We start from the raw sequence: 14,907 nt of genomic DNA, 5'->3' as shown, positions 1-14,907 counted from the left end.
TTTTAATCAAGGTGTTCACCTGAGTTGATGCACTTCGCGATGTAAGACTCGTTTTATCATAATATAGATCTTGATTATCGATCGGATCGTCTTGACTGGGCGGCGCTATTTTGTTTGTAACAAATGCAAGTGATACGAGATGTGGAATATGATTGGTCGACAGGAGAGGTTTAGACAGGACGTAGCTTGTAGTAACCACTGGTGGCGCTACGATCAAGCCCAGTAATTCCAGCCTAGTTCGGCAAGGGTGGAAACTGGACTTTTTAAGTCAGTTAACTCCCATGTTTGGGAAGATGGATTCAACAAGAAAACACATTCCAGTGTGACACCATGCTTCCATCTGTACTTCATACCCACAATATATTATCAATGTCCTCTCAACCTTTATGTCACGCAACCACAGGTGTCACACAATACAACGACCTCTCCGCGTACAGTGCAGTGTAATATATATAGCTCCATATCTTACTCCACTGATAAATATATACTCAGAGGTAGAAACGTTATACAGCATGAGAGGTTATTGGTTCAAGAAATTTATTTATCACGAGACGAACCACAATTTTTGTGAAGTCGTCGAATGTTTGTGGTCCTGTAAGTCAAATTCACTTCTAGTCATGGAATATAGAAAAATAATTGAAAACAGTAATTTTTTGGTAATGAACCATCAACCTTGAACTTAATCCAGAATAACTGAAAACATCCATATTGTAAACATAAATGCTGTTAACCTGGTGAGCTACAGCAGGAATTTACGTGGATTCTAAACCAGGTGCCCATGTCAGGCGAATTGGAAAAAACATGTTATAGTTGTATTCAACTTTACAAAAACTATAAGCATCAATTAATACCTCTTCCTCTTTATTGTTCCCGTTAACGAATACACAATACCTTTTAGAAAGTGGTCTAACGTAACAAATGTTACAGCTGGGATTACATTTTCTTAGTAAAGTACAAACCCTGTTTACAGTGAAATACAGGTTACCTCTACAAAGCCATAAAAGTTATTATTATGTATATATTAACATGAATTTAGATTTATTAATTTCAATTTGGGAATATCATATTGACATTTGCTCACACATGGGACTGAATCAAGGCCGGTCTAGCCTAGAGAATTCACTGTAAAGTGCAGCAGCCACTAAATAGGCCTGTATATTTTAGGTGTTAATTTGTAAACACTTAGGAGAGAGTGTTCCCCAACATGTTAGTTTTTTTTCATTATAAAACTGTGAGTGCACAGGCAATGTAATGAAAAAAAAGAAGGTGGGGCGAAGAAAAGGGGCTCTTGCCAAAAAAACAAAACAAGACTTAAGGTAGGTCGGTGATAGTCCAACCCCCGGGGTAATTCCAATACTCGTAATAAAACTGTTTTATTGTCTCCCATTGTCTTGCTGAATGTTATTTGTTCCGAAGGGTAAAGCCCTTTCAATAAAATTGCATGGAACTCACAACAAATCAGATAGGGCAACCATGTGGTCTAAGCACATCCTCTGCTTCAACGTCTGCTATGAAAAACTTTCAGGTAAGGACCACATCAGACATCCGGGTCCTATCCATTTCTCACCAACATAATCCCATGGGAAAACCATTCTTTGACACCATTAACTAATAAACTTTATTTACTTGAATTAAAAGTTGTTGCTAGTTATGATGTAATTGACATTTTTGCCGACGTTTTTCAGAACTTAATTTAATTCAGACCGGAAGAATTTCATGTTTCCTGATATATATTTCCTGGAGAAATTTTTAATAATTTAAATATGCAACTTGCAACTAAAGTAATTAATAGTTTCAGTTTTTACAGTATTAAAGACGTTCTTATTCATAAAATTGTGTCTACTTATGCAGTTGCTATTATGATGGTCCACGAAAACTTCCATCTGTAATGTTTGGAAATTGTTTTTGAAATTGTTATTGTTCATGGTGAAATCTGTTATTATCATTTTCTAAGAATCATGAATACTCAGAGATGAGTTTTGAACAAGTGTATTTTCGATAAAGCAGTATAACCATAATATATATAATTCAGCGTTAGAAATTGGCACTAGTCCTGTAGTCCTTACCAAACTGCCCAATAGTAAAGGTATCCTAAGGACTAGTAGAAATTGGCCTGTTTTGAGGGTTTTGCTATATATTATCATTATAAGGACTAGTGGACAAAAACCGTTAGTTTCTAACCCTGTATATACCGTATTCGGCGTAATAAGCGCCCCACTCTAATAAGTGCCTACGTTGAGATTTGCTAATATATTGGCTAGTGAACAATCCCAATGAGCACCCCTTCCGATGGATCAATGTAAACAAGACTTATTCATTCGCGTATAATACGCACTCCTGTGTTATATGCACCGTTTATTATTGGCAATTAAATTTTGGAAAAATATATTTGTCGTACATAAACATTTCAGGCTGTAAGCATAAACCACGAAATTTATCTTTCAACTCAAAAATAATATTCTAATAAGAGCCCTCTATTTCTAATATTGAGAGCGCCCTGGGCGCTTATTACGTCGAATACGGTATATATATGAGAAAAGCAAATGACACAAAAATATTACATTAAAACTGTTTGTACGTGCATTTTACATGTGGCATAACTATTTTTTTAAAAACACTTGGATGTACAAGGGGTCGGAATTACCCCAAAATTAGTTGATGCGGTCTGAAATTTACCGAGTGGAGTCGGATTTACACTCATACACCTCGACCAAATTTGAATATCCTGCTGTAAGCAAATTTCACGCCCTCCCTTTCCCGGCGGGTCTTGGCAACTGCTTTGACAGCTGCATTAAAAATTACGATAGGCTTCAGCGGAATAGTCGAGCTCGCTGACTTGACCCTCCCTTCATTTCCTCCTTAAGACTTAGAATGACACTTCAAATTCTTTTATGAGCACTTCGGAGACGTTTCAATCATATTTTTGTATTATTATTTCAAGATCATCTGAAGATGAAACGATGAATTTGATTCAAATAAACTTGATCAGATGTTGATCTTTGTGACTGTGAGGTTTAGGCCTATAGGCTCAATCTACGTCATCAAACAGGGTCTTATTCTGTAGACTAGGCATCATATACGAATCCACGATAGACCAACCGTGAATAGAAGTTAGAACGAAATAAACGATGTCAACAAAGCATTTGTGGTTGACTTGTTGAATGTCAACTCAAAGACCTTTTGTCACATAGGCCTGTAACTTTTTATATTGTTCTTCACGGAAAGAAAACGACTTACCTTTTAATATTTATCAAAATGTCAGACGATGTGATTGCATGTTCTTCATCAACTGTTGATACGACCGGATCCGATGAACTCGTCATTTGTTGAAAATGTCCGGAAACAAAGGGAGTGCCCGGACCTGACCTCGTCGCAAATGTGGTCTTATGTTTATTTCGCCCGCCTTCAGTGTAATAAGGGAGGTAACTCTTTGTATCATGTGCGAAAAGGCAGACATTAACAGAAAACAACGTTCCTGTCAAAACTTGAAAATATTCAAAAAGAAAAGTTTTTATGGGAAAGTATTCTATTTACGAAGTAAACGACGAGGGGAGTCGTTTATCATTACATATACCACGCCTCGTTCTTCATTGTTCTTTGCTAGATTGGCCAGATCAAGGACGTACATATATATTTTTTTCCTATCATATTACCATTCTATTTTTAAATATGAGATATCTAAAGATCTGGCCAAAGACGTATACATGTATATACGTAATATATACGTCTTTGGCCAGATCTTTAGATATCTCATATTTAAAAATAGAATGGTAATATGATAGGAAAAAAATACACATTTATTCTACAGGTAGTAATTACATGTACCTCATTGAATTGTGGCACATATATACATTGAGATACTGAAATTGATCTTAGGAATTTTTTGAAATGTAATATATGTTCATCCTATCTAGAATTTTATGGTTTTATCAGAAACATTAAACAACACCTTAAATCTCTTGGTTATAAGGTTCCTGTACAGTTTCCGTGGAGGACCAGCGCTGTGTGGTTAATACTATTCGTAGTTCCAAGTCAGGAACTTTCTTTTCATTGGTTTCTACAAAGCTAAAAACTAAAGGGCGCGAAAAGATTGAATTACAATTTAAAAACTTAAATTGGAACAATATCAGTAATAAAATATGCAATACAACACAGGATGTAAAACTGCGTTGGTTTCAATACAAAATTACCCACAGAAACCTCACCACTAATTCTTTTCTGTATAATGAATTATGTTTAAAATGACCCGTGCCCCTTCTGTCACAATTAAAAGGAAACAAGTACTCACTTGTTTTGGGACTGTGGAGAAAGGAAACAATTTTGGGAGGAAGTGTCAGTGTGGATAGAATAGTGTGTTCATGGCTATAATATGGCATTTTGTGCAGAATTGATACTTTTTGGAGTTAAAGAGAACATAAAAACACATTATTACTTTTTTTTACTTATTGCAAAATTCTATATTTTTAGATGCAATTCCAAAATACAAAACCTTATTTTCATGTTTATAAAAAGGAAGCATTTTCACGATACAAAATTGAAAAGAGATATTTTTTTCAAGACAGGTAATCAGCAGAAATTCGATGGGGCTTGGATGCTGTATCATAAACTTTTCGAAACTGAGTGGCAGCTTTCATTTTAATTTTAGTTTTATACTTAAGACTTTAATGTTTGAGCCCATGTACATTCCTGCACTGCGATATGATATATAAGCATTAATAATTTATGCATACTTGATATATGCAGTAAATTTGTAATACTAGAATGAATGTGTGAGTGAGAAGTATGTTATTTTCGGTAAAATAAATCTAAGATGTACTGGTAAGTTGTGATATATGTCATGAGCTTTCTGCCACCCTGGGGGAAAGCCCATTTTATGTAACAAGATGTACTGGTAAGTTGTGATATATGTCATGAGCTTTCTGCTACCCTGGGGGAAAGCCCATTTTATGTAACAAGATGTACTGGTAAGTTGTGATATATGTCATGAGCTTTCTGCCACCCTGGGGGAAAGCCCATTTTATGTAACAAGATGTACTGGTAAGTTGTGATATATGTCATGAGCTTTCTGCTACCCTGGGGGAAAGCCCATTTTATGTAACAGGTACTTCTACCACCCCCCCCCCCCCCCCCCCCCTCTCTCTCTCTCTCTCATATGAATAAATATGACACATCTAACGGAAGCTAACAAGCCAAACTCATACAGAGCATGATGATCGTTCACGCATACACATATGCACACGCACACACGCACGCACGCACACACACGCGCGAGCATTCTTGTGCTCGCAAGTTATTGTCCCTACCCGTCATTTAGGCTTGTACGGGACCCCGTCAACAGTCGCTCCGTCTCCGATGGCGATAACTGGTCCCTACAAAAAGACAGAATAAGTGCAGCCATTTAGAAGTTTGAGTTCTAAGTAAGGATAAGAATTTATGGATGGACAACTTCTTTATAACAATGAAGAGCGACGTTTTGGTGTAGGTTCTAACACTTGTTTGATAACGGTGTTAGAACCTACACCGAAACGGCGCTCATCACTTGCTTGATAACGGTGTTAGAACCTGCACCGAAACGTCGCTCTTAATTGTAATAAAGAAGTTGTTCATCCATAAATTCTTATCCTTACCAAGTGCACCTGCACATGCATATGGATGCATATATCGTGTGTACATTACAAAACGTAATTGTCTATGTTATGGTCATCATGCAACTACATATTTCTATGACACAAAATGTTCGATCTAGCATAAAAAACTATCACATCCTACTCAGTTTAGGGACCCGTGAAGATCCGGGATAGAAAAGGTCTTCAGCAACCCATGCTTGTTGTAAAAGGCGACGGCGCTTGTCGTAAGAGGCGACTCACGGGATCGGGTGGTCAGGCTCGCTGACTTGGTTGATGTATGTCATCGATCATAATTGTGTGGATCGATGGTCATGATGTCAATCACTGGATTGTCTGGTCCAGACTCGATTATTTGCAGACGGCCGTCATAAAGCTGGAATATTGCTGAGTGCGGCGTTAAACAATAAACAAACCAAACTAAACCTTAATTCAGGAGATATTCAGTATCACCCCATCGTTTTCTTACTGTTTGTGTCCAAATGATTTCAGAGAAGACCGCCATACCCACGCCATTGTTAAACAGTGAGACGTCAATATTTAAAGTTAGACATTTGATGACATATTTTGTTGCGGTAGGATATCACACAATTATCCGAATCATTTTAGATAGTGATTAACTCTTTATCTTTTGTTAATATTCCTTTATATCAAATTTGTTACAACTAATATGGTACTAGTAAATTAACACGATGTGCCTTTGTGAGAACCTTATACCTATAAGTTCAAGCATACAAAAGTCCTTCATTGTCACACTGCCAGTTAAGTTATAACTGGAACACATCACAGCATATAAATGGTTAAAGACAGCGACGGGCTTGTTATCCTATAGGCACTTTGATAGATAACTGCAGTAGGGCAATATGTCGCACCTTGTCATGAAGCGATATTGCCCTCCTGACTTAATCTATACCTTATTTGTGTGTCATCAGTGAGTGAGTGAGTGAGTTGGGTTTAACGCCGCTTTTAACAGTATTCCAGTTATATCACGGCGTGTCAGCTTAATGTGGGAGGAAAGCCCAAAGTGATGCAGGTCTCTGACGTTTACCACTTCGGTGAAACCCACGAGCACGGGTATGGTGCTGACAAACCTAGAAACATAATCGGGGCGATCCGGGATTCGAACCCGCAATCATAGGTTTCTGGCGTACTCAAGGGACGCAACTCTGCACAGCTTAGACGACTGGGTCTCCCGTGCCCCCGTGTGTCATCAGTGCAATTGAGGATTGGGTCTTGCGGCTAGATTACCCATAACAGTTTAAAATCTGACGCTGGGGGCTTTGATTTATAGTCATCCACACACTACCATGCTCCACTGAGTCTGTTTGGCTATTTCAGGACATTTGAGAATCAAGTCTGACAGCAGCCAAGTTGTCGTGTTCTAATATGAAACCCCAGACCCCACTTTACCGTAATCTGCTCGACAGTGAACTGTACGTTACCTTCCCCGAAGACAAGTCTCCTTCTATACATTTGTGCTAGTGTCGTTTTGTGTTTCTAAAAGAGAATTCAATAATCTTAAACCACTCCTTACTTAAAAATATCACGTCATCATATCATATAATATCCCATATTTGATTTGGGGTCAAGGATTGTGTGGATAAGGTATGCTACTATGCACCATACAACCATTTGTCGATATGCTCTAATTTCCTTTTGGTATACTGTTATATAATCAATCGGAAATATGTGATAATGTATTGAGATGTACTGATAAGAGCGCTAGGTTTCTAACTAAAATAATGATATAAACACAGGGGCAAAAGAAAGTATACACGCACGTTTGATGGTGGCTAAAATGACACAAACAAAAAGAGGTAATTCGATGGTGATATATTTGATACGGGTGTCATAGTTGTGTTTTGCACATTTGCGGTGTTTCGGGCGTTGTTTTCAGGTGAAATGCGGTTTAACGTCGCGTCCAAGATTATTGCACTTAAACAACAACGTGCATGCATGTGTGTGTGTGTGTGTGTGTGTGTGTCTGTTTGTGTGTGCGTGTGCGCGCGTGTGCGTGTGCGTGTGTGTGTGTGCGCGCTTTCACTCGTCCGGACTGATGCCGATTTATAGTGCCAGCTCACTGAGATACCATGCCGCAGTTTAACATGAATACCCCACTCAAACACAGTATACTGACTCCGAGCCGACCAGTCCTTGTTTTAGCCCCTTGATGTCGAGCACCGCACTGGGTAACAACAAGTACCATCTTTCAACATCTTTTGGTATGACGCGGCCGGGGATCGAACCCCGGACCTTACCACGGAGTTGGTCCTTTCGGCCTGATGACGTTTTGATCATGTGTAGTGTTTTGGTCAACTCCAATTCAAGTATATGGTGTCTGTTGCCCGGCAGTTTAGTTCGGCCTGTCTGAAGATGCTTTTGTGACATTAAACTTGAAATAAGGGAGATAATAAATTATTTACTGTCGCATGACATGCTCGAAGCTCCATTCGAAAGCATTTATATAAAATTGGTAAATGAAAGATAATTCCTCAAGTCAAATGGATATATACAGATTCTAATTTTGTCAGAATATGCCAATAAAATGTTCCAAGATAATGTGAGTGAGTGAGTGAGTGAGTGGGTGGGTGGGCGGGTTGGTGGGTGGGTGAGTGAGTGAGTGAGTGGGTGGGTGGGTGGGTGAGTGAGTGAGTGCTAATGCTGGAGACAATAGAACCCCGGTCTACGGCGAGACGAGAGAACGCTTTGATCGCCAGGCAACCGCCCGGTCATTACTGGGAGTTGGTCAGCCCACCACGTGAAGATCCGGGTTATATTAAAACAGGTTTTAGCAACCCATGCGTGTCGTAAGAAACGACTAACGTGATCGGGTGGTCAGGCTCGCTGACTTGGTTGATCCATGTCATCGTATCCCAATTGCGTGGATCGATTCTCATGGTATCAATCATTGGATTGTCTGGTCCTGACTCGATTATTTACAGAGGACCATCGTATAACTGGACTGTTACTGAGAGCGGCGTCAAACAACAAACAAATCATTCTGCGCAGCTGCATGTGTGTGAGAAATTGAACATAGACTATATGCATGGTAACTAAACGTACACCCCACTGGGCTTAACCGTCGCCATTGATAATAACTCTAGCTAGCCATTGATATGAGCAATAGTTGTGCACTTGCTTACCTTTCTATAACATTCCACATCCTTTCCCGGAGCAACCACGCCTCCTTGCTTAAAGTGTTCCCTTCATCGCTGGTTGTCTTGGAGCGGGCGCCTTTCTTCTGGGACTTTCCGTCTTCCTCATCGTTCTCATGTTCACGTTTACCAACATCACTGTTCCCACTTGCAGCTCTAGAATCTCCGTTTTCAAAGTCCTCTGATTTACCTCGAAACCTTCGATCAAATTCTTCAAGAAACTGCCGAGACACTTTTTTAATTTGGCTCTCATCCATTTCAGTATTTGCATCATCAACATGACAACTACTGTCCGCGTCACTGTCCTGTTCCCCGTCCTCGTCACGGGAACACGAGTACAAACGCTTCCTTGGATTATGGGTTAGAGATTCCTTCTTCATTTCATAGTGGCAAGTATCCCCTCTTCCTGCACTCTGAACACGGAAATTCGCAGATCTGTAGTAAAATTCCATTGCCAGTTTTACCTTAATATTAAAAACAAATGTTCCACGACATTTAAATAATCCACAGATCATACAACAGAACGGTTTTCGACAGGTGGCTGTGGGGTAGACGTGTGTGTATACACATTTGTAGATGGCTGGTATATATAGCTGATTTCAAAAGATTTCAAAACACCAACATGTGTACACATGTCCAATGACCACTATGTGGGTCTGGGTATTCTCACAGTCGTGTGCTAAAAGGCAAGCTCTCCACTCGTGTGAACAGTTAAAGTATGGAAGTTAAAAGTATCGATATACCATAAAGTATTGATTTTTCAGTCATACAGCTCTCATGTAGACACAATGTCATGCAGGTAAGTTATGTTACACTTCACGACGTATTTATAGCCACCGGCATCAAAATATGCTTATCTAAAAATGACTGCTTCTGTACGACAGAAGGGCATTAAGACATGCTTAATCAAAGTGTATCGACAAATGTGACACACAAACTATCTCATTTCGTCATGTAGTTATAAATGGCAAAGTACATTCTCAAAGGCATACTGTAGACATGTTTCTCATTAACAATAATCAGAATTTTAAAAGCAAACTCAAGCTTCTTATTTTTGAAAATTTTAACTGTACTGGTGTTAAATTCCATGTTCGAATTCTGACGGGTACAAAAGTAACAGTGAATTGTCTGTTAATAAAATATATTCCTCATTAGAAATGTCTAGCGGTCTGAAAGGCAAGGAGATTGTGATAATATTATGACAGCATGTATACATTTAACATTGATCAGTCTGTAAAGCCCTGGTCTTGAACGGCATTTAGAAGTAATACACATAAGGAAGAGAATTTGTGTATTTCAGTTTCTTTATTATGAAGAACTCAACGTTTCGGAGTATATACTTACTCCTTCATCAGGTTTGGGCTTGTGTTCCTCATAATAAAGAAGTTGACATCCATACATTTTTCTTTCTCATTACTTGTCTGTTATTAGTTGAAATATATATGATATCAGTGTCATATACATGATATATATTTTGCCTTTGAGTAATCGTCGTAAAGGCTGTTATGCATACGATAGTTTTCATGTGTAAGGTAGGAGACTGTAAATGTTTAAACGCTATGCTGTACGTGTATACCACAGTGCGTTTCAATCTGATATTACATTCGTCAACAGTCACTGTGTGATAACTCTATAGTAGGCACTGACTTTGAATAATATATAGCTTTTAATTACCCTTTTGAATACTGTACTCCGTCGTCACTGCCCACTCACATTTATCACATATTCCTGTTGACAACGTTCATTCCACAATAACTATTCCAGCAATGTGCGAGCATAACAGCACAATACACTGAACCTTTAGAGATCAGCGGTATACCGTTATACACATATATACCGTTATCCAACACGCTTCGTAGTTCAGTTGAACGGCAAACAAACCCACGTGAATCGCTATGCAGTGATGATCTGGTCTATACCGCCACTAATACCTCAACAATCCGAGAACCAGACCAGCGTGGGTGAATCAAGGTTGACTGGTTTCCTACAAGCGCCATTGGGTCTGTTGTATGGCCTCAAATTGGAGATACGCGAGCCATGTTGACGAGTTAATACCACGGATTGTTTTGTTGTATCTGCCACCAGTAGACGCATACATTGTACTATTGAATGCCCGGGTAAAATAATCCTATTTTTGTTAAACCGAAGTTTTAGAATGCAATCAGCACCGCATAAAGGAGGTCTTGTTTCTAAGGCTGATGTGTATTTAAAGCGTAAGTCTAGCTATAGTAATTAGTGTCACGTTACATGGATTCATTAGCTGCATAGACAATCTTAACGATAACGAACAGTTAATTCAATGTAGCAGAGTAGCTTGCTTGTAAACAGTTTATGTAGAACACCAGTAAACATGTACAAACGAAATCTTTGTTTTATGTGTTGTATAAATGTAAAATTACTTATGTTTGGATTCTTTTTGACTACAGTCTGCTCCATAACCAAAAATATCAAATAATTTGATTATGAAACTCAAACACTGGACAAATGTAAAAAGCTGCTTTAGACCAAAGAAAAAGAAGTATTAATTGACATAACCCTATTTCTTTCTAAGGTTTAAGTGGTGAGACAAGCTAAATAGATAGTATTATGTGCATTGAATATTAGCATGCAGCAAATATATAATCATACAAATGATTGTATTTTGGCTCGAAGCTATTACTAAATGGGTCTCACTGGATTGTCTGGTCCAGACTCGATTATTTTCAGAGCACCGACATAGCTGGAATATTGCTGAGTGCGGCGTTAAACAACAAACAAACAAACCAGTCATAATGTATTACCAGGAATGTGATGTGACGTGGTCATTTTGGAGAGCACATGGTTCAAATATCAGCTGCAAGTACAGTAAACTACGGTTATAACGAACTCATGGGGATGACTAATTTTAGTTCGTTATAACCGTAGTTCGTTATAAGCATATATACAGAATAACTACAATAAATAGTCGGGAACAAATAAGTTAGTTCGTTATATCCGTCAGTTCGTTATAAGCGTGTTCGCTATAACCGTAGTTTACTGTATGCAATCTCAACCGTAACAATGGTTAGGTCTCCGAGGACTATGTTGAGATGTATTCATGTTTCTATGGCGCCTAAAAGGCTGCTTGGGTTGAATACCTCTAAGGGAGTTGAGAATGTAATGATGGGGAAAATCATGCGCTTGGAGCAGACGTAGTGTGGATTCTTGCGCGTTATAACTGGAATATTGGCTCCCGGCAAAAAGAATATTTCTTTTAAACATGTTTAACGACATACACTTGGTATAATCCCCTTTCTACTGACGCTGTGATGTCGGGGATCAGGTGGCTTCGCAATCACAGTCAACAGTGGGTGGAAATTTCACACTTTCACTGTAAACACAGACTGTACGATAGCTGTTAAACTAACTCAGCGATGTCTATCTAATAGCATGTCACCTTCTGTCATCTGATGTGTTGCATTATGTGTATTGGGACGCTCTATACGAGCTCATAGACATGTATGGTGATCTCTATAAACGGGGTGTTAATATAATCCTTGGTTACCTAAATGCAACAGTGCAAGAAAAAATCTTACCGCAGACTTGTCGCAGAATTGCAGAAAAATCGCGGAATTTCCCCTTTTCAATCAATCAATATATTATTTTTCTTCTTTTTTTTTCAAACTTTTCCATGGAGTTTTGCAATCGAATTATGCCAAAACATTAAAACGAAATAACAAGTTCTCACTTTTAAACGTTCTTGTCAGGTACTCTGGCTTTGACGTATATTTAGTTACATATAAATGAAGCGCCATAAAAGTACAACACAGCATCATCGAATGTCAAGTCTGGACAGTTGCACAGTTGCGCCCCTTAGTCACACAAGGATGCAATGTTTAGGGCTTCGAATACCATTTTGGCCTGGAGTATGAGCCCAAGAATGTCAGCAGCATACCCGTGCTGTTGGGTTTTAAACACAGTAAACGTCTACGACCTGCCTCATTTGAACCCCCCCCCCCTTCCCACACACACACACACACATACACACACCCTTTCCCCCAACACCCCATCCCAAACCCCTCCTCTATCAAAACTAACACTTGATGCATTGGTATAACTTAAATGTGGCTTAAAGCGACATTAAACACAACTCATTCACTCATGCGTGCACCTACAATCTCTGTGCACGTCCTTACAGTCAAGAAGACAGATTGCTTCCTGGTATTAATTGAATAGCAATAAATAACCGCCTGCCTGATTGTGATTTATTTTAGGAGCCCGTGTCGAGCGGAACAGGGGGCCTATCACTTAGTACTTGAACATGATAGTTAAGACTACTACAAGAAAGAGACAATAACTGGTTTCCTGGCTACACAATGAGGTGTTTCTGAGACATCGCTTGACGTGTACAACTTGGTTCTCATTTGAACGGTTCCGGCGCTTCAATGTTTCTTACGTACTGTCAATATTTGCTGTATTTGTCTATGCATTTGAAAAACAAACACATGTCGTCATTTTATGTGTCTAATGTAAAGTTCTAGGACTTACTACAGTGCGTTACTTTTGGGAAGCATTGATACACTTAGGTAGATAACTATTTGCTGTTGCTTCATACCCAACATCAACAAACAATATCATCGATACACAATCTATCTACATATTATACCTACATACTATACCCGAAGGGCTCCGCACCAGGAACAGCTGGTCGTGGGTTCGAATCTCCTACATTCCCCCTGATAGTTATGTACACTTGTGGTAAGTTACAGAGAGCAGAGCCGTTAAGGGGTCAATTGCCTCTTTCATCTAATTTGCAAATCCTTACCATGTCATGTTTACAAACAGAAATAATGGTAAAGAAGCTGTAAATATAGCCTATGTTACACTGTAGAAATAGTATTGGGAATCTATGACTCCGAAAAACTCCCAACTATAGGATTATTATAATACAACCGTCGACAAAAACTGAGTGAATATAGATTCATGAAGACTATGTCTCACATAATGTTGAGAATCGACCCCCTATCGTGGACATGACAACTGACCGGTAAATTACTAGTAACCACTGGGGTTCCCAATCCCAATCTGCAAGGTTCGACGTCTTCTCCATTGCGATTGTAACAGAGTTATCCAACTATAAACGTTCAGAGGCAATGTTTTTCCTTCGTGATACATACATTTTTTGCTGATACCAAAATGCGACGTTTACCCATGATCGAAAAGTGGGTATGTTGCAAGCATTAATACATGTACAAGTTAGCTGAATGTTGCTATTTTTTAGTTTCAACACAATACTCTGTGAGGTCCACGCACGTGGCTCGTCCTGGATCCCACTGGTGTGGAAGGTTTCGTCCTCGTGATGTAAAAGGTCCTTCATGGACATAAATGTAATTCATCATCATTTGCTTAGTGCTTGCCAGACAGGTCTGACGACGCCAAATCTGGTGAGTACGCAGGATGGTCAATGAATTTAAAGACGAAGTCATGCATTGAAATCATGTCGACAACATACTTGTCATGGCGGAACAACTCATCTGCAATGAGAACCCACTTCGCCGTATTTGGAGGGGGAGACGTGGGACGTTTCCACTGCTTTGACTGTCATTTAGTCTCTGGCTGTTAGTGGTCAACCCTAGACTCACCCATGATGACTAATCGCTCAGAAAAAAACATCTCAAAACGACGCAAATTCTCACGAGAGATGACGCACCTGGAACGTTTCTGATCAGGAGTCAGAAGCCTCGGAAACCAGCGTGACAAACCCTTGTCACACCCTGTTCATTCCTCACAATGTTCGGAACTCTCTCATGAAAGATGCCATCTGCATTGGCTGTGTGACGTGTGGTGTGTGGTCGATCATCATCACGTATTTTATCAACATTTTCCTCAGTGGTTGCAGTTGAAGGTATTCCGGATCTTGGATAAGTTTTGAATCTCCCTCTTTCCTTCTTGAACTCTTCTGTTCTCGTAACGGTGGTACAGGAAGGAACGTATTCCCCCAAAGTTGACACCATGTCGACATGGACGGCTGCTGGAGTTAGCCCTTTCAGTTGTGTCCATTTTCATCTACAGAGAATACGTAGTCGTGTGATGCCTCCACAAACATGCTGCCTGCTTGTATATTTGATTTAACTGGAACTTGTAAGCATGGAAAGTATTCTGCTTAATAC

The sequence above is a fragment of the Haliotis cracherodii genome, unplaced genomic scaffold (assembly GCF_022045235.1).
Source record: "Haliotis cracherodii isolate W230 unplaced genomic scaffold, xgHalCrac1.p SCAF_1, whole genome shotgun sequence".
Taxonomy (NCBI): domain Eukaryota; kingdom Metazoa; phylum Mollusca; class Gastropoda; order Lepetellida; family Haliotidae; genus Haliotis; species Haliotis cracherodii.
This window is presented reverse-complemented; position numbering follows the sequence as displayed.